General features: G+C 42.6%; 1 pseudogene; it reads left to right on the forward strand.

The window, feature by feature from the left end:
* Positions 1 to 15,425: 15,425 nt before the first annotated feature.
* On the forward strand, positions 15,426 to 15,844 carry LOC132020781 (large ribosomal subunit protein eL27-like; annotated as a pseudogene).
* The last annotated feature ends 4,706 nt before the right edge of the window (positions 15,845 to 20,550 follow it).

The raw sequence follows: 20,550 nt of genomic DNA on the forward strand, positions 1-20,550 counted from the left end.
CCCGGGGTCCTGGGATGGAGCCCCACATTTGGCTCTCTGCTCAGCGGGGAGCCTGCTTCTTGCTCTCTCTCTGCTGCCTCTCTGTCTGCTTGTGATCTCTGTCAAAAAAAAATAAAATCTTAAAAAAAAAAAGATACTCGTGTGGAATATCTGGGTGGCTCAGTTGGTTGAGTATCCAACTTCTGATTTCTGCTGAGGTCATGATCTCAGGGTCAAGGGATCAAGCCCTTTATCAGGCTCCATGATCAGCTGGGAGTCTGCCTGAGATTTTTTTTTCTCCATCTCCCTCTGCCCCTCCCCCATCACTCTCTCCCTAAAAGTAAAAAATAAATAAAAAGGGATACACAAGAGCACACATACACTCACACAGATAAAGAAAAGTCTACAAAATGGAAGAACACCACAGATCTGGTTCTCTCCTTACACCTACATTAAATAAGGGTTTGGAGTTGTAATATGGTTTTTTTTTTTTAATCTTTTTTTTTTCTTTTAAGATTTTATTTATTTATTTGAGAGAGAGACGGTGAGAGAGAGCATGAGCGAGGAGAAGGTCAGAGAGAGAAGCAGACTCCCCGTGGAGCTGGGAGCCCAATGCGGGGCTCAATCCCAGAACTCCGGGATCATGACCTGAGCCGAAGGCAGTCGTCCAACCAACTAAGCCACCCAGGCATCCCTTGTATTATGGTTTTAAATAATATCCCAAATCCTGTCCCTTAGTGCATGCTATCTCTCCCATCTGGAATGATCTGCCCAAGTGGCCTCTCCCTCTTGAAAATTCCTGTGGCACTTCATCAACACTGTTACTATTCCTGAGCTGCTTACTGTTTTCTAGCCACCACCTTCTCTCTCACAGTGGATTATAACATTCTGGAGAGGGACCAGGTACCTGGTACACAGGGCACGTGGCCCTGGGTCTAGCCGCATACAAATACAGTAAATATTTGTGCAATGGGTTGGATATAAACAATTTTCAGGCACCAATACGTCAGTTGAACAAATCTTAACATGGCACAGCATATTAAATCTTTGTCTTTGACTTTCAAGATAAGCTGTTTGTTTTAAACTCCTGTCAAGGAAGGACAGGGACAAGGGCAGAACGGTGGGTGTGCACATCTTCAGTGGAAAACTCGGTGGGATGTTTTCAAGGTTTTGAACATAGAAAAATGTTAAGGATATAATGTCGATGGGAAAAAGAAAACACATATATAGTTCCAAATATAGGGTGGCCAAATAATTTATTGTTGAAACCGGGACATTTTTGGGAATGAAAGTTGGTGCTGAAATACTTAAAATTATATGATTTTTTATTGATTTGAAACCCTTTTGGGAGCTTCCCAGGTGAAATCTAAAACTGGCCCCGAGCGCAGGGGAGAGACTGAAGAAAGAGGCAGGCCTCTTCAGGGGTGCGGGTGGCAGTTTTAATAAGCAAAAAGAACTTCCATATGAGGCTTGTCTTAGGCGGCAGCAAGACGAATGGATCCCTGCATCAGCTCACTGCATCTGAAGAGTTTATAAAGAGGCCCATGCTGGGTTCAGTCACGTATATCGTGCATGTGTTGTCAACACCACATCGCTATCTCAAGGCTGTGTCCTCGGAGCAGCCCCTGGGAGCGGGAAAGTCAAGGGGAACCCACATTCCAAGCACAGGGGAGGGGGCGAGGATCCTGTGATCACTGGGGCCCACCTCACGGGTCAACTGGTGGTCATGTCTTTTCAATGACATATAATTCACATACCATAAAAATCACTCATTTGAAGTGTACAATTCAGTGGTGCTTAGTATGTTTATAGAGGTGTGCAACCAGTGTCTAATTTCAGAACATTTTCATCTCCCTCAAAGGAAATCCTGTACCCAAAGTATTTATTTCTTTGTTTCCTTTAATTTTAACATTTTTTACTGTGAAATATAATGTACATACAAAGAAATACATACATATAAGCATATATATATAATTTTTAAGTATATGTATAATTTAATAAATAACTATAAAGTGAATACCCCTGGAACTCTCACTTTGGTCAACATTTGGAGCACTGCTACCCAATGCATACTATCCTCATTTGACCATCTAGAGGGACACACTACCCAGACTTTTGTCAAAATAATTTCCTTGGTTTTCTTTTTAGTTTTTAGTCGAACTACTCCCGATTTTCTTTCCTTTCTAAAAATTAAGGTGTAATTGACACGTATTATACCACATAATGATCTGATATTTGTATGTATTGTGAAATAATCACCACAGTAAATCCAGTTAACATTCCTCTCCATATATGATTACAAAAATTTTTTCTTGTGATGAGAACTTTTAAGATCTCTCTTAGCAACATCCAAATATGTGATACCGTATTATTGCACCGTCTTAGCTATAGTTACCCTGCTGTACGTTACATCTCCAGGACTTACTCATTTTATAACTAGAAGTTTGTACCTTTTGCCTCCCTTCATCCACTTTTCTGTGCACCCCCGCCGGGACACCCACCACACCAGGCAACCACCAGTTCGTTCTCTGTATCTATAAGCTTGGTTTTTGTTTTTGTTTTTAAGATTCCACGTGCAGGTGAGATCTTATAGAACTATTTTTGATGTATTCCTAAAAAATAGAGTCTTGTTTCACCTATTTTAATTCTCCCACATCTTGCTTCTCTTACCCAGCATTATGCTTATACAATTTGCGTGTAGTGTTGTACATGGAAGTAGTTTCTTCATTTTTATTACTGTGTGTTCCAACTCATGAGGATTTTCTAGCAATAATTTGGTTATTCATTTGTGGAACAACTATCTTTTGATGAGAGAACTGTCAGCAGAGGACTTGATATTTGTTGAGACTTGCTTCATGGCATACTATATGTGGTCAAGTTTTACACAAAGCATGCATTTATTTTACTTCTTTTTAAAATTATTTTAAAAAAAATTATGGGGTGCCTGGGTGGCTCAGTGGGTTAGGCCACTGCCTTCGGCTCGGGTCATGATCTCGGGGTCCTGGTATCGAGTCCCGCATCAGGCTCTCTGCTCAGCAGGGAGCCTGCTTCCCTCTCTCTCTCTGCCTGCCTCTCCGACTACTTGTGATTTCTCTCTGTCAAATAAATAAATAAAATATTTTAAAAAATTATTTTAAAAAACTTTAATTCCAGCATAGTTAGCATACAGACTTATATTAGTTTCAGGTGTACAATACAGTGATTCAGTTCTATATACTACTCAGTGCTCATCGTGATACATCTACTCCTAATCCCCTTCACCTATTTCACCTACCCCCCACCTACCTCCCCTCTGAGAACCATTATTCTCTGCAGTCAAGAGCCTGCTTTTTGGTTTGCATTTATTCCTCCTTTGTTTTACTTCTTAAATTCCACGTATGAGTGAAAGCATATGGTATTTGTCTCTCTCTATTTCATTCAGCATTATACTCTCTAGTTCCATCTATGTTGTTACAAAAGGCAAGATTTCATTGTTCCTTAAATGGCTGAAGAATAGTCCATCTTACAGTATACCATATCTTCTTATCCATTCATCTACTGATGGACTTTTGGGCTGCTTCCATAATTTGGCTGTTGTAAGTAAAGTTGCAATAAACATAGGGTGAATATATCTTTTTGAAATAGTGTTTTTGTATCTTTTGGGTAAAATACTCTGTAATGGAATTACTAGAACAAAGTATTTACTTTTTTTTTTTTTAAGATTTTATTTATTTATTTGACAGAGAGAGAGAGAGAGAGACAGCGAGAGAGGGAATACAAGCAGTGGGAGTGGGAGAGGGAGAAGCAGGCTTCCCGCTGAGCAGGGAGCCTGATGTGGGGCTTGATCCTAGGACCCTGGGATCACGACCCGAGCTGAAGATAGACGCTCAACCGACTGAGCCACCCAGGTGCCCCTAAGGTATTTACTTTTTAAATTAGTTTTAATTTTTTAATTTTTAAAAATCTTTAAAATTTCTTTTCAGTGTTCCAGAATTCATTGTTTATGCACCACACCCAGTGCTCCATGGGTATTTACTTTTAACATCAGTTTTGGCACAACAAATTTCAGTAGTTTGGTTCAGTTACTCTGTATATAAATCAAAATATTTGTAAAAGTTGACAGAACTTTTTTTTTTTAAGATTTTATTTATTTATTTGACAGAGAGAAATCACAAGTAGTTGGAGAGGCAGGCAGAGAGAGAGAGAGAGGAGGAAACAGGCTCCCTGCTGAGCAGAGAGCCCCATGCGGGACTCAATCCCAGGACCCTGAGATCATGACCCGAGCCGAAGTCAGTGGCTTAACCCACTGAGCCACCCAGGCGCCCGACAGATAGAACTTTTACATTAGTTGGTAGCAGATCACAGCTTGTTGGGAAGCAATCATTAATGATATATGTCCCACAACCAAGACCAAGTGCATTTCTCCACTGCAGATTTTTAATTTAGTGAAAACATTGTTCTCATCATGACACTGAACTCTCTCTACTTTTGTACTTGTAATTATTACTGCCCAAAATAATTTTATCTTTAATGTTGGATTTTTTGAAAAGATTTTTATTTATTTATTTGACATACAGAGATCACAAGTAGGCAGAGAGGCAGGCAGAGAGAGAGGAGGAAGCAGGCTCCCTGCTGAGCAGAGAGCCTGATGTGGGGCTCCATCCCAGGACTCTGGAATCATGACCTGAGCCGAAGGCAGAGGCTTTAACCCACTGAGCCACCCAGGCACCCCTAATTTTGTTTTTTTTTTTTTTAAAGAAGAAATCATATTTTTTTTTAAAGATTTTATTTATTTATTTAACAGATAGAGATCACAAGTAGGCAGAGAGGCAGGCAGAGAGAGATGAGGAAGCAGGCTCCCCACTGAGCAGGGAGCCCGATGTGGGGCTCGATCCCAGGACCCTGGGATCATGACCTGAGCCAAAGGCAGAGGCTTTAACCCACTGAGCCACACAGGCACCCCATAATGTATTTTTAAGCTGAATTTATTGTTCCTTTTTCAATGTTTCATGTTTTCATCTTTGACAGAATTAACTTCAAAAACTTTACTTTCATTTTAATAATTGTATAAAAAAACAAAGCATTATTGTAATTAATTCATTTTCTACTTGAGCCACATGATAATACTGACATGAAATGGCATTATTAGCCATTAGTGAAATTCTTCTGTTAATGAGTTGACACATCAACAACTGTGGTTTCATTTATTGCATGTGGATGAGAAAACTTGGAATCAAAACTGTCATTTGTTCAAAATGCAGAGTGACTCTTCACACAGTGAGATGGAAATGTGTCATCTGCAGTTGCAGGTGTTAAGTCTTTGTCTTTGAGTACAGTCCTCATAAAATAATGGCACATGATGTGGAGCTCAAACTCGCAATGCTCAGATCAAGAGCTGCATGTACCACCAGCTGAGCCAGCCAGATGCCCCAATAAGGCTAACTTTTCAAGAAGATATAGATGTTTCTTCAACCTTCCTGGGTTGGTCAGTGGTATTCTTAAGGCCTCTAGGTGTCAACAAATATTTGCAAGTTTCATTAGCTTTTTATTTTTTAAAAAAGATTTATTTATTGATTTATTTGACAGTGATCACAAGCAGGCAGAGAGGGAGGCAGAGAGAGAGAAGCATCAGACAAGCAGATGTCCAAGCACACTTGGTGTGTTGTTTTATCATTGAACACCCTGTGAAGATTTGAGAAAAGAGAGCTGTCTTCATTCTGGGTTTTTGGTAGATTTAACTATCTGAGAAAGCAAGAATTCTCTTCAGTGCTACTAGACAAACATGGCAGAAGGTATGAATACAAAGTGAACTCTTCTAAATCCATTTGTGTTTATGTTAATAATAAATAAATAATAAAAATAATAAAAAAGGAAAAACCCTGGATAAATGTTAAACCGTCTATGACACTGTGGCCATAGGCATGAGCGAGGACTGCCCCAGTCTAATCAAGATGTATAGTCACCTTACAAGGGTCCTAGTAAGGGTTCTCTTGATGTAAGCAACAGAAACTATATTTGGTTAACCCAAATGAAAAGATGGTTTATGGGAAGAATTTTTTGGGGTAGGGGGTAGAGCTCAAGGCTAAAGAGCAAGGCTTGGAGAGTCTCAGTAGCAAGAACTCATTGATGGGTTTGTCAGAGTGCCACTCTGAAATAAATGGGTCTTGATCATGCTCTGTGTTTGTACTCCCTTGTACTCCTCAAAGTCAAGAAAAAGAGACAGAGAGAGAGAGAGAGATAGATTTCAGCTGGTCTAACCTGCGGTACTATGCCCACCTCTTGGTTAGGGGAGGGCAAGGTACTGGCATACACACACCCATCTAGCCTGCAGCCCATGAGAGGTGATTCCCTGAGGAGAAATCAAGATGCAATATTTACTTATTTATTATTATTATTTAAAGATTTTATTTTTTTAAGTAATCTGCACCCAATATGGGGCTTGAACTCATGATCCTGAGATCAAGACTTGTGTGCTCTACTGACTGAGCCTGCCAGGTGCCCCTCAAGGTGTTATATTTAAAGAGGAAGAATTAGAGCTGGGTAGTCAAAAAACCAAATGCCCACCATATCCACCACATTTTTTTCCATCTGACTTATGGTTTTCTCCATCACAGTTCTGCCATCAGTCTAGGTGTCTTCAGTGCCCATGATGATGATATGGTATCCTAGTTTCACACTTTTTCTTTCTTTCTTTTTTTAAAATTTATTTTTATTTTTTTTTAAAGATTTTTATTTATTTATTTGAGAGACAGAGATCACAAGTAGGCAGAGAGGCAGGCAGAGAGAGAGAGAGATGGGGAAGCAGACTCCCTGCTGAGCAGAGAGCCCGATGCAGGGCTTGATCCCAGGACCCTGAGATCATGACCTGAGCTGAAGGCAGAGGCTTAACCCACTGAGCCACCCAGGCGCCCCTCTTTTTTTTCTTTCTTTCTTTTTTTTTTTTTGAGAGGGAGAGAGAGGTAGGGAGGGAAGAGAGAGAAAGGAAGGGGCAGAGAGAGAGAGAGAGAGAGAGAGAGGGAATCCCAAGCAGGCCCCATGCTCAGTGCAGAGGCTGATACAGGGCTCGATCTCAGAACCATGAGTTGTTTTTTTTTTTTTTTAATTTTATTTGACAGAGATCACAAGTAGGCAGAGAGGCAGGCAGAGAGAGAGAGAGATGGGGAAGCAGACTCCCTGCTGAGCAGAGAGCCCGATGCAGGGCTTGATCCCAGGACCCTGAGATCATGACCTGAGCTGAAGGCAGAGGCTTAACCCACTGAGCCACCCAGGTGCCCCAAGAACCGTGAGTTCTTGACCTGAGCCGAAACCAAGTGTCAGTCACTTAACTGATGGAGCCACCCAGGAACCCCCGAACTTTCTTGATCTCCCCAGCTTCCATGACTGTTTCTGTTTCAGGCAGCCACAGGTCATTAACTCAGACTGGACTTTTAACATCCCTTCTCTGAAGCCTTGTTTCTTTTTTTCTTTTACATGATATTTCTAGGTCTCTCAATTTTGTCCTCCTAAATCCCTGTTCTTTGGCCTCATGTATTCTGTAGGTCCACTGACACTTTCCTTCACTTCCCCCAATCTATCAACTGGCTGTTGCCTTCACTTTCTTCCTAGGAGAGGACAGACACATAACCCATTGTAGCAGTCAGTCTTACCACTATAATATTGAGCTTGCGGTCTTACACTGAGCTAGCTTACTGCAGCATCGCCTATATCCCTAACCAGCTGTCTCCCATTTCCCCAGGGATTCATTTAAACATTCACCATTATTCTCAATGCTCCAACCCCACAATCTACTAATTATCTTGAAAATTGAAAGCACCAAATGAGGAAACCCTCCATTCCCTGTGTTTCCCACTGACCAACATAATGTCCTTCCCTGTAGTTTTATGGAATAGTCCCTCCTCTTGTAAGGCTAATTCTTTCCCCTGTTCTGAATCCAATCACTTCCTGTATCTTACCCTCACAGTTACACCTTCCCTAGCCTGTGTCCTCAACCTCTTCTGTCCATAGGCTCTTTCCTCAAACCTAGAGACATCTGCTACCTTTTTTTTTTTTTTTTTAAGATTTTATTTATTTATTTGACAGAGAGAAAGAGAGAGATCACAAGTAGGCAGAGAGGCAGGCAGAGAGAGAGGGGGAAGCAGGCTGAACAGAGAGCCCGATGTGGGGCTCGATCCCAGGACCCTGAGATCATGACCTGAGCTGAAAGCAGAGGCTCAACCCACAGAGCCACCCAGGCGCCCTGACATCTGCCATCTTGAAAAGACTTCCTCTCATCCTAGCATCTCTTTCTAGGTATTGTCCTGTCTTGGTCTTCCCTTATAGTTCAAATTCTTCAAAAAGAGTAGTTTATATTCCACTCTCCACTTTTTTTTAATAAATATTTTTGATGATTCCATTTTATTCTTTTTTTAAAAAGATTATTTATTTGAGAGGACGAGAGAGAGCGCAGCAGCAGGGAATGGGGGAGAGGGAGAAGCAAGCTCCCCACTGAGCAGGGAGCCCAAAGCAGGGCTTGATCCCAGGATCCTGCCTAAGGATCATGACCTAAGCGGAAGGCAGAGACTGAAACCCACTGAGCTGCCCAGGTGCCCCCATTCTCCACTTCTTTACCTTCCTGCCCTGTTCAATCTAGTGCAACCTAGCTCTTTTCTTTGCCGGCTCCTGTTATCCTCCATATAAAAAACTTAATGGATGCTAGTCAGCTCTGACATAGACTGACCTCACTGTAGTATTTGCCTTTTGACCAATCCCTCTTTCTTGAGACTTCTCCTTAACACCACACCTTCCTACGTCTCCTCGGAGGAGGGCTCCAACCCTGTGTGTCCCCAGGCTCCCCCACCTCACACCAGCCTTCTTCTCTACACTGAACCAACTCTGTAAACTTCCTCATTGAGTTGGAAACTGAACTTCTATTTCTAATGCAACTTGTCATAGCGGTCAAGTTCCTCGGTTCTGCTGGTCCGAGGACACATTTTACTTCTCACGTACTGTAGTCACTTCTCACTAGCCAAAGAACCTGGAATGAGGACATATCAAGAATAACAAAGTTTTCCTAAACTTTAATAACCTGACTTTTAAATGCTGTTTCTAGCTGCCTTGATCATGCTGAAAGCCCAAGTTATAAGAGTTTAAAAGGCACAGGGAAAGTTGGGATGCGGGAAGTACAGGCTGTAATCATTTTGAAAGCAGAAGTTGCAGAAGCAGAGCTGGAAGCACCTTCACCCATCATTATGCAGAGTCTGGGTGTGCATTTGTAATAGCGCCTTGTTTATTTCTTGCGTTGGGTCTCAAGGGGGCTGCGGGGGACGTCAGAAGACATTGTTCCTTGAACACAATAGTCACTTAATAAATATTCATTGAATGAGAAAGCAGAGACAGACACTTCAGAACTTTACAGATACGAAGAGTTGTTCATGGAGCTATGCTGCAGGGTTTTGGTGTGGGTGGAAGTGGTAAGAAGATGGTGGTTTTATATGGAACATCTAGGGCATAGAGGCAAATGAATAGAAAATAGTGCCATGAAAAACTTCTAATGTGATTATGTTAAAAAGTTGCCCAGAGCTGAGGTCTCTTTAGTTGAGACCCAAGGAAATCTGATGTCCCCTAAACTTTCTTTTTTTTTTTTAATATTCTTTTTGCTTTTATTTATTTATTTAAAATTTTATTTATTTATTTGACAGACAGAGATCACAAGTAGGCAGAGAGGCAGGCAGAGAGAGAGGAGGAAGCAGGCTCCCTGCTGAGCAGAGAGCCTGATGCAGGGTTCGTTCCCTGACCCTGGGATCATGACCTGAGCTGAAGGCAGAGGCTTAACCCACTGAGCCACCCAGGCGCCCCTACAATTTCATCTTCTTATGCAGAGGGAAGCATGTGTTTGTGATGGACATAAGCAGCTACCAACATGACCCCACTATCAGTGACTAAGCCCTCAAACCCATTATTTCCATAGCAAAATGTATTATCAAAGAGTTAGGAGTGCAAAAAAGTTTTTAATTATGATATATCTGTTCTTTTCTTTTGTTGTCTGTGCTTTTGGTGTCATATCCAAGAAATCATTGCCAAATCCAATGTCAGGAAGCTTTCCCCCTGTCTTTTCTTCTAAGAGTTTTATGATTATGTCTCTAAGCCTTTGATTCATTTTGAGTTAACTTTTGTGTATGGTATAAGGTAAAGGTCGACCTTCATTCTTTTGCATGTGGATATTCAGTTTTCTAAGCCCCATTTGTTGAAAAGATTGTCCTTTCTCCTTTGAATGGTTTTGGTAACCTTCATCAGAAATCACTTTACCATGGGATGCCAGGATGGCTCATTCAGTTCAGCATTAACTCTTGATTTCAGCTTAGGTTATCATCTCAGGGTTGTGGGACAGAGCCCTACATTAGTCTCTATGCTCACCGGGGAGTCTGCTCCTCTCCCTCTCTCTCTTCCTCTGCCTCTATCCTTCCCCCAGCTTATGTGCACATGCACACACACACTCTCTCTCTCAATAAATAAATAAAATGTTTTAAAAAAATCATTTGACCATATATGCAGAGTTTTATTTCTGGACCTTCTATTCCATTCCATTGGTCTATATGTCTATCTATATGCCGATACCACACTATTTTAACTACCTTAGCTTTGTAACAAGGTCTGAAATCAGGAAGTGTGAGAACTCCAATTTGTTCTTTGTTAAGATCGTTTTGGCTATTCAGGGTCCATTGAAATTCCAACTGAATTTGGGATAGATTTTTTAAAAAATTTCTGTGAAAAAACATCACTGGGATTTTAATAGGGATTGCATTGATACTGTAGATCTCTTTGGGTAGAATTAACACCTTCTAATCCATGAACACTGGATATCCTTCCTTTTATTTATGTTGCCATTAGTTTCTTTCAGTACCATTTTGTAGTTTCTAGTGTACAAGTGTTTTGCTTCTCTGCTTAAGTTTGTTTCTAAGTATTTTAGTCTTTTTTATTAAAAAATGTTTTATTTATTTATTTAAAAATTTATTATCTATTTATTTGGGTGGGGGGAGAGGGACAAAGGAAGAGGGAGAGAGAAACCCAACCAGACTCTGTGCTCCTTGTGGAACTTGATGCCAGGCTCCATCTCCCGACCCTGAGATCATGACTTGAACTAGAACCAAGAGTCAGATGAGTAACCAACGGCACCACCCAGGTTTATTTATTTATCTAATAAATTAAAACCTGTTTATTTATTAGAGAGAGAGAGAGCACAAGAAGGGGGAAGGACAGGTAGAGAGACAAGGAGACCCCCAGCTGAGTGTGGCGCTAGATGCAGGGCTCAATCCCAGCACCCTGAGAACATGACCTGAGCCAAAATCAAGAGTCAGCCACTTAACTGACTAAACCATCCAGGTACCTTAATAAAGTATCTTTTCTCTTCTTTCTTTCTCTTCCTTCCTTTTGTTCTTTCTTTCTCTCTCTTTCTTTCTGACAGAGAGAGAGAGGGAACACAAGCAGGGGGAGTGGGAGGGGGAGAAGCAGGCTTCCAGCTGAGCAGGGAGCCGGATGTGGGGCTCCATCCCTGGACTCTGGGATCATGACCTGAGCTGAAGGCAGACGCTTAATCACTGAGCCACCCAGGCACCCTTATTTTATTCTTTCTGATACTATTGTAAATGGAACTGCTACCTTAATTTCCTTCTTGGGTTGTTTATTGTTAGTGTATAGAAGCACAACACTTCGGTGTTGGGCTTGTATACTGAAACTTTTCTGAATTTGTTCATTAGTGCTAATGGTGTGTGTGTGTGTGTGTGTATAGTCTTTAGGATTTTCTCCATATAAAATCATGTCATCTGTGAACAGAGATAATCTTACTTCTTCTTTTCTAATTTGGATGCCTTTTATTTCTTTTTGACTGATTGCTCTGGCTAGAGCTTCCAACACCATGTTGAATAGAAATGGTGAGAGTGCACATCCTTGTCTTGTTCCTGATCTTAGCGGAAAAGCTTCCAGCATTTCACCGTCAAGTATGACGTTTGCTGTGGGCTTGTCACATATGATCTCTATCATGTGGAAGTGATTTCCTTCTGTTCCTAGTTTGTCGAGTGGAGAATAGTTTTTTTAAAGAACTAACTTTTTTTTGAGTACTTATTGTGTCAGGCATTATACGAAGCTCTTCACATGGATCGGTTAGATTGATGCTTCCAAGAGTCTTTGGGGTAAGAGTATTATTGTCTCTCTTTCAGCAATAAAGAGACTAAAGCTTAGAGTTTGTCCAATGTCATGGAGTTGCTGAGAGATGAAGTTGGCTGGAGTTTGAATCTGGAGTTTGTGTTCCTGACTGCTCTGTTTATGCTACTACTTCAAGTTTCACTCTTCGACCTGTTTCAAATACAAGTCCAGGGGCTTGTGACTTCTGAGGTGTGAGCTTGCAGGCGGGGTCGTGCTCTGAGAGGAAGACGAACGTCCTGCACGGTTACCCCAGGGAGAAGTTACACATCAGTTGGTTCGAACCAACTCTTTCCAGCTCAGCTCTGAGGAATAAATCTTCCACAGAGATTAGATTTTAGAAATGAACTTGCTCACACTGTGTAAGCTGTTATATAAAGAAAGTGTTAGAAGAGATGTGTTAACACGTGCATATGAAAGCACATATGAAAAAATGCTAAGAAACAAAACAAAAATGTATTCCCTGTAGTAGGGAGAATGGAAATTTATCTCTGTTGCAGGTGTGATGGCTGCATGGTGGCTGCCCAGAAGGGGTGTGAGGAGAGGCAGCAGTGTGGAGCGTTATAAGCACAGGTTCTACATGGATTATTTGGATCCTATTCCTGACTCCGCAACTGACTTGCTAGGTGATCTTGACATTTCTTACCTCAGTTTTCTCATCTACAAAAGGGGAATAATTACACCGCCTACCTTAGTGGGTTGTTGTGAAAATGTACTGAGTTATTCTTATAAAGTGGTTAGAATGGGCCTGACACATAGCCCAAGTGCATTGGGTGTTGAGATACAGGGAAAAGAGATCCATCAAAGCATGAAGGAGAGGCAGCAAGTGAGCCTGGAAATAATACTCAATAAATATTGTCTGAACAAACACATTTGCCACCCCATCTTGGGGAATTGAGGAGGGAATCCATAGTCTTCGGAGAATTTTTCTCTGAGCTTTCCTTTGCCTCTGGAGACGACTGGATCCAGCAGCCCTAGAATATCCTATAGATAGTCCGGGTTTGAGAGACCTGATCTGGAGTTGTCTAGTTCTAGGATAGCTGCACGAATCTGAAAAGGACTGCCCTCTCTTCTACATTTGTGAGGTAAGAGAGTGTGAACCAAGGGAAACCTAGGAATATCCATGAAAAATGCTGCCTTGTCCTCCCACAGATGCTCAAGGCAAAGTGCTTTGGGAAGAATAGGAAAGGAGAAACCCCAGGCAGCTGGGGAAGAAGTCAACTCGAAGGCCTGAGGTGGAAATGAGTTTCCTTGTCAGATCTGAAGGTACTTGAGGCAGAGAGAGGATTAGTGCTGCCTCTTACTAGCCCAGTCTCACACCTCTCTCATGGACCACCCCCCCAGACAGCCAAGATGAACACCACATGGTTTCCTAGATTCATGAGCTCGCTCCTTCTTTCCTTCCTTCCTTCCTTCCTTTTTTATTAAAGATTTTATTTATTTGTTTGCCAGAGAGAGAAAGAGAGAGGGAGAGAACCTAAGCAGAGCAGCAGGCAGGGCAGGCAGAGAGAGAAACAGGCTTCCTTTCCACTGAGCAAGGAGCCCGATGTGGGACTCAATCCCATGCCCAGAGCGGAAGGCAGACGCTTAAACAACTGAGCCACGCAGGCATCGCGAGCTCTCTCTTTTCTTTTCTTTTTAAAAAGATTTTATTTATTTATTTGAGAAAGGGCAAGAGAATGTAAAAGTGGGGGGGCTTGGTGAGGAGGGGAATGAGCAGAGGGAAGACAGACAGACTCCAGGCTGAGTGTGGAGCCCAATGCAGGGCTCGATCTTATGACCAGAGATCACAACCTGAGCTAAAATCAAGAGTCGGACTGAGCCACCAGGCACCCTGTCATGAGCTCTTTTAAATCTTCTTTCTATGTCTTTGCACAAGCAGTTCCCTCTGCCCAGAATACCTTTCACCCCCTTGCCTGCTTCTCAGTTTAGAGCTCAACTTCCCTGTGAGTCCTTTGCCCTATTGCCCCAAGGGATATTAAGTGTCTTTCTCATTGTTTCTCCAAGGAGCTGATATGTGTACGTATGTTTCTTCAACAAATAATTGTACACCTCTATTCTGGGCCTTGGGCCAGTGTCTAGAAAATTTATGAACACACTCTTGAGATGATTTCATGACTCATAAGCCAGAGGTCACATGGTTTGTTTACTTTCTGAGCCGCTGATTCTCTGAGCTCAGGGCCCAGTTGGATTCAGAGAGCGTGGGCTTGTTGCACAATTATTAATCATTGACCTGCTTGTCTCTTAACTTGAACTCCTCAAGTGCATAGGACTCACTCTCCAAATGACCCTGGAATACCTGGTGTATGGACCAGCATGGAGCCCAGTGCAACAACAGTGGAAAGGTGTCTGATGTCTGAAGTTCTTGTTCCATAGAAACTTTCTTCTAAGATGGTCATGAGATGTGTGTGTATGTTAGAAACTAAGGTTCAGACTGATGGGGGAATGACAGAGCCCAAGTCACTGCACAGTGTGGAAGGGAGTGTGAAGAGTGAGTGTGTAAACAACGCGTGTGGAAATACTGTCCCCACCTCCATTGTAGTGATATCCACATAACATGGGTATTCGAGAATTTTGGCAGGAGAATTTTGCCTCGGTAATTATGCTTCTAGAAAATCCTGACTGACAGAACTTCAGACTGGACAGTTTCTTTTCTAGGAAAAAACACGAACCCTTTTTATAGGCAGAACTTAAGGTGAGAGAAACAACTGTGTTTGTGTGCTGACTTGGCTGGCATGGGTTGGAGAGGATGAAGTGGGTGTCATGGCAAGAGGACCTGGAAAGGACTGGCTGACAGGCACATGGAGAGATGGTCTCTGGTGATGGGTGAGACTGCATATATGCTGGAAGTCACTGAGAGTCTGAGGTCCTGGGAGTGCTGGAAGTTCTCTTAAAGTGCTTTCAACTCACTCAGTAAAGTAGGAAGCAAGATCACTTCCTCAAAACAAGCTGAGGAAGACATGGAGTTTGAAGAGGACAAGGTGTGAAGTACTTGCCTAGGAGTATGGGAGAGAGTGGGCTATGGAAGGATAATATGCTAGTGGGGCAGCGGTCAGGGCCCAGTGGAAGTTTGTCAGCTTAAATATGCATCAGCTTAACTGTTCCTCAGCCATGTTCAGTGTGTGGAGCAGGTAGAGTTGGATTCAACCAGAGCTGTGGTTTGGCTGAGTGAAGACACTTTTCCTGAAGATAGGCAGTGAGTTGAGGATAAACAAAGGAGTCATTAAAATGATTTTCCAAGGGGAGGTGCCATTATTTCCTTTCTGCTGTAAGCTCACGCGGCTTGTGTTGAGATGGGCAAGTTCATGACAGCTGGGAAGGTGGTGCTGGTCCTGGCCGGATGCCACTCCTGGTACAAACCGGTCACTGTGAAGATCACTGACCATGGCACCTCAGACCGTCCCTACAGCCATGCTCTGGTGGCTGGGATTGACTGCTCCCCCCACCACCATACAAAGTGACAGCGGCCATGGGCAAGAAGAAAATCACCAAGAAGTCAAAGATCAAGTCTTTCATGAAAGTTTACAACTACAGTCATCTCATGCCCACAAGGTATTCTGTGGATATCCTCTTGGACAAAACTGTCCTCAAAAACGATGTCTTCAGAAATTCTGCTCTTAAACACAAGGCTTGAAGAGAGGCGGAGGTCAAGTTCAAGGAGAGGTACAGGACCGGCAAGAACAAATGGTTCTTCCCAAAGCTGCGGTTTTAGATTTGTTTTGTTTCAGTCATTAAATTAAAAAAAAAAAAAAAAAAAGATCGTCCATGGAACTTAAGCTGGATGAAGATCAAAGTGAATACATTGTGGTACGGAGCCAGTGAGGAGGTGGTAGACCCAATCTGAGTGTTATTCTGGTGGGATCTAAGGATATTTACTTACTGGATGGAGTGAGCTGGAAAGATAGGAGTAGGATTCATGGACGGGAGATTGCAGGGACTTCTCTAGGCCAGGAAGAAATGGTTCCAGGGCACCTGTGTTCACTGCCTAGCATGTGGCAGATCCTGTGGGAATCTTGCTGAGCTCAGTAAATTGTGGGCCATCACCCCTATCAGAGGCACACGGCTGGCGTGCCCCAGCCCTCATCCTCCCCAAAGCCATCCCAATTCCGAGTATATTGGTTCTGAACCCAGACAGAGAAAAACCATGAGTTGAAACTTTAATTAATGCTGGTAGATGATTTGCTTTTAAAGTCATGTTGGGGGCAACATTCCTGGGGCAGTATGCGCCTTGGATCTTCACTTCTCTCTCTAAGAGGTGACGGTCATGTGTGTTACCTATATTCATGGACTTCCTAGCTGTGTAATCTGTACCCCTCTCCTATTTTTTAAATCCCAAACAAACAAGCTGGATTATAAGCAAATGAGGGTTATGTTGTTGGTGAGATAAGTCAGCCTCCTCCTGTAGCTTTGTAATTAAACCTTTTGTAAATTGTGATACCACAACTGCTTTTTATTAACCAATATCTTGAGAATCCAGCTATGAGGTGTGGCACAGGTCAAGATTTGAGAAGTGCCTCTTGGAGCGTATCTGCATGGACAGATGTCACTGGTTCCTGGTCCCCACCCTGACACCCGGACACAGGGTGGGGGTGGTATGAGGTGACACTGCAGCTGGGCAGTGGGTCTGGGAAACGCTTTGCCATTTCCACAAAGATGCGAGAGAAAAATAGAAGAGAGAGAAAGAAGAGGAAGGAGTGGATGAAGCAGAAAGGAACAAGCAGAAGAGGGGGAAGAGAAGGCAAAGAAGGAGGAAGAGGAAATGAAGAAGGACACAAAAGGGGATCCATCAGATCCTAGTCCTCCCATCCATGCCACCAGCCAACGGTATCTGATCTCCTCAGGACCAACAAGTAGGGGATGTTCCGGGAGGAAGAACTTCCTCTGCCCCATGGTCTTTCCAGCTGGACTTGGGACCAGATTGACATGAGACAGATTAACAGGAGCAAATCAAATTTAAGGTGCGGACCTATGGGAAATCCACACAGACATGACACTCTGAAGGCAGTGGGGCAACAGGAAGCTCGTGTGAGCTCAGGACAAAGCTGAGGACCTGAGGACTCAAAGACGACAAAAGTCCTTAGCGAGAAGGTAGAAGGAGATGTTTGGAAAAAACGAGATTGTTCTCTCATGCTGCTGAGTTCCTTTGGTAAACGGGGGTTTCTGTTAGTACTTCCTTTCCTGATGCAGACTCTCCTTTCCACTTTCCTGCCTCTGCTGGGTTTTTGTTACTTTTAACTTGAAATAATCTTTATGCCAGAGTGACCTCCCTGGGGTGTCTCGCCTTGTACCCCTCTATGGTCATCTGGTCACTCGTGCTCAGGCTGAGGAGGTTCTCAGCCTGCTTTGATTTTATTTTTATTTTTTATTTTTTATTTTTTTAAAAGATTTTATTTATTTATTTGACAGAGAGATATCACAAGCAGATGGAGAGGCAGGCAGAGAGAGAGAGAGAGAGAGAGAGGGAAGCAGGCTCCCTGCTCAGCAGAGAGCCCGATATGGGACTCGATCCCAGGACCCTGAGATCATGACCTGAGCCGAAGGCAGCGGCTTAACCCACTGAGCCACGCAGGCGCCCAACCTGCTTTGATTTTAAAATTAACTACCATACTTGCTTTGCTTTTAAAATTCATGACCCTTCCCTATTTTCATTTTTTTTAATTTTTAAATTTTTTTCCTATTTTCATTTTTTTTTTAAAGATTTTATTTATTTATTTGACACAGAGAGAGAGAGATCACAAGTAGGCAGAGAGGCAGGCAGAGAGGAAGGGAAGCAGGCTCCCTGCTGAGCAGAGAGCACCATGTGGGGCTCGATCCCAGGACCCTGAGATCATGACCTGAGCCGAAGGCAGAGGCTTTAACCCACTGAGCCACCCAGGCGCCCCTCCTATTTTCATTTTTTAAGAGTTAAAAATTCATAGAGCAAGAGGATAACCTCTTGGGTCTACACTCTCCCTATCCTCCTACCTGTTCCTGAATTTTCTTTCCAAATGGGAAAGGACAAGGGGTCTTGTCTTGGTGCCAGCACCAAGCTGGATAGGAGGGTATTTGATGATTCTTCTGTGCCCAGCACTGCCAAGGGCTCCTGAGAAAGACCAAAAGATTGCTTATGTGTATTAAGTGCACACACATATTTATGGCAACATTCCTTCTCTCACTTGCTCGAAATAACAGGCATATTAAACAAGTACAAACATGTTAATTGCTAGACAGTGACTATGAAAGGGTCTTGAACAGGGTTGTAGGCTCAAGCCACCCGAGAGGCAGCCGAGGAGAAGGCGGCGTTTATAGGACAGGCTGTCAACAGCTTTGAAAAGACTTTGCTGCCAAGTTTCAAAGGAAGATCTTTTACTTGCCTCAAACAGATACAACCCCCAAGTTGACATGTTCACTTCCTCCGTCAGGCTTGGGGTACGGGGCTTCTGGGCATGAAAGGATTGTAGGGTCAGGCAGAGAATATTAATACCCTGTTCTCTTTTCAAGATCCGGAGTGGAAGGGATATGCATGGAAGGAAAATGCAAGACAGCTACAGAGTGAATTGCAAAGAAGGCAAAAGTTTAGCCAAGTCCTTGTGTCACATATCACCTGCTTGCCCACATCTGCCATGTCCTGTTCTGGTCCTTGAGAAAGCAAACACTAACTTGAGCTGAGAAAGTAAATTTTTGCCAAAATTCTGGCCCATTCTTCCTCGGATCTGCTACAACCGTGAAGTGTTTTAACAACCCCTTTGTTTGCGTGACTATTGTGTTTTCACTTACTGAGAAATCTCGTTCTCAGAAAGTATCACTCATCCAAAACTTTGCTGTTTAAAATTGTGTCAGTAAGAATGGATATCCCATTCTTGCCTCTGAGTCACTCTGACACAGAAGCAGATTCAATACACAACTCAGATACAGAGCTTTAGATAACGGGTGCTAGACACAACATTTCACAGCTGTCTTAACTGTACGCTTGACCCTTGAAATACATGGGTTTGAACTTCATGGTCTATTTACATACAGATTTTTTTTTAATTTGATAAATATAATATGGTACTGTAAATGTATTTTCTCTTATGATTTTCTTTTCTTTTTTTTTTTTTTTTGCAATATATAGAATCTATTCAAATATGCGCTATTCTTGGAAATTAGGGCAGAGCACATCTGGAAAACATACCTGCCATTGAAATCAGATCCTTGAATTTGCATAACAGAACCCAGGATTTGAGGTGGATGCCTGATTTGAACTGACCAGATGTCTGGAGGTGGGAAGTTCTGCTTGTTCCACGACGCTACCTGTAATGTGATTATTTTCCAGGGGAACTCAAACCAGACCTTCAGCTTGGCTGCTGGAACTTGGTGTACCAAATGGCCTTGTGAGTGGATGTAGCAGGGACCTTTCTGTACCTAAGGCTAAATATTCTGTTTGAAATTATAATATCTTCATTTATAGGAGAAGGTTCTTCCCTAAAGCTGGGATGAGGCATTATTGTGAACCTCAGAGAAAAGAAGGTGGTCCCCTTAGCTAATGCAATATTATGTATGGTCCAGGTGTCCAGTTATGGAGTGAATAAGTCATGGGAATAAAAAACAGAGCAGAGGGAATATAGTCAATGATATTGTACTTGGGTTGAGTAGTGACAGATGGTAGCTGATGGTGGCTATATTTGTGGTGCACATAACAAAGTAGGGAGGTGATAAATCACTGTATTGTACACCTGAAACCAATATAACATTGTGTGTCAACTATACCCCCAAAATTTAAAAAATATATATTATGTCTGCTGGTCAGGATAAGGATATGACATAAGGATATTACATTTATAAATATTTATGAACCCATCGTAGGATCACTGCAGCCTCTAGGTATGAATCTGTTTCCAAGCCTTTTTACTCTGTTGGCCGAATTCACTTTCTTGTGGTTATAGGATTAAGATCTTCAGTTTCTGGCTGGCTATCTTTCAGGAACCAGTCTTTGCTCCTAGAGCCTGTCTGTGTGCATCCTTATGATTTGGAGAAAGTTCTGGAAGCCTTTCCAGTAATTAATGGTACGTGCCTCATGTCTCAGAACCATCGACAGCACTTCAAATGTCTTCACCATGGAAGTCTCCCTGACTTCTCTTCTACCATTTCCTGCACTTTCCTTGTGATTTTCTTTTCTTTCTTTCTTTTTAAAAATGATTTAATTTATTTATTTGATACAAAGATACAACAAGAGAGGGAACACCAGCAGAGGGGAGCGGAGATCATGAACTGAGCTGAAGGCAGATGCCTGAGTCACCCAGGCGGCCCTCCTTATGATTCTTTCTTTCTTTCTTTCTTTCTTTTTAAAGATTTTATTTATTTATCTGTCAGAGACAGAGGGAGAGAGAGCGAGTGAGCACAGGCAGACAGAGAGGCAGGCAGAGGCAGAGGGAGAAGCAGGCTCCCTGCTGAGCAAGG

This window comes from Mustela nigripes, chromosome 6, assembly GCF_022355385.1.
Source record: "Mustela nigripes isolate SB6536 chromosome 6, MUSNIG.SB6536, whole genome shotgun sequence".
In the NCBI taxonomy this organism is placed as follows: domain Eukaryota; kingdom Metazoa; phylum Chordata; class Mammalia; order Carnivora; family Mustelidae; genus Mustela; species Mustela nigripes.